We start from the raw sequence: 1,001 nt of genomic DNA, 5'->3' as shown, positions 1-1,001 counted from the left end.
ATCCATATAAGGGGTTGTTTTTGAGCACAGAACTTTGACAAAGAAATTCCAGCAGCTTGCTGGACACACAGACAGGTGCACACAGACATCCTTCATACTTAGGCAGGATATGCTGCAGAAAAGTTTTCAAGACACAAACACACATAATTTTGTTAATATTTACAACAGAGGGCTTGGGTTCTTCTAGACAACTACCAAAAGTGGGAATCTTGGAAATTGTGTATAATCACTCATCCTCTTGTGTGATGTTTCTGTTTTCTAAAATCTGGCTCTTGGCTTTAAGCTTGACTGCCCGCCAGGGTTTTGAATATGAGAGGCAGGGCCAGAATCGCCCAATCCGTGGGGATTTGAGGTGTTTTACGATTGGAGGTAATTTGCATGTCCCAATGAGCTCTAGATATACAAATATCAGGGGTGTCAAGTCCTTTTTCAAAACCCTGAGTTGCTAGACTTGAGTAGCCCCAGCTCCCTGATTGTTAAAGGAATTCACTCAGCCTTCTTTTGCTTTTTCCGACATTCATTTCCACATCGAAACAGTGGTTGTGCAGCAGCAAACACAGCAGTGGCAGCAGGCAGTCAGGCAGACAGGCAAAAAACCTCAAACAAAAAACAAATATTACAATATTGAAAAGGCCTGAAAAAGTCTAACTTATAAGTCGAACATTTCCCACAATTTGCTATAACTACACCAAAAAGATACATAATACAAAAAATGTCCCTTCACCAAATACAATAACCTTACCGGCTGCCATCAGGGAAGCGGTGTGCTCAGGGCTCCTGCCCCACACAGCACACTACCACCTTTTAAACATTGTGGCTGTAGAGCCTGCCTGATTGGGCATTGTCCTCACCTGCTCACACCTGGATCTCATTAAGGGGTGGTGAGAGCAGTGCAACAAGGGGCGTAACTTTATTCAGGGGCCCGTTTCAAGAAGCAGGTTCAACAAATTTAGAGTTCGAACCTGAACTTAGAGTCACTGGACTCTAAATTCTCAAACTCA

Source organism: Oryzias melastigma, linkage group LG14 (genome assembly GCF_002922805.2).
Source record: "Oryzias melastigma strain HK-1 linkage group LG14, ASM292280v2, whole genome shotgun sequence".
In the NCBI taxonomy this organism is placed as follows: domain Eukaryota; kingdom Metazoa; phylum Chordata; class Actinopteri; order Beloniformes; family Adrianichthyidae; genus Oryzias; species Oryzias melastigma.
This window is presented reverse-complemented; position numbering follows the sequence as displayed.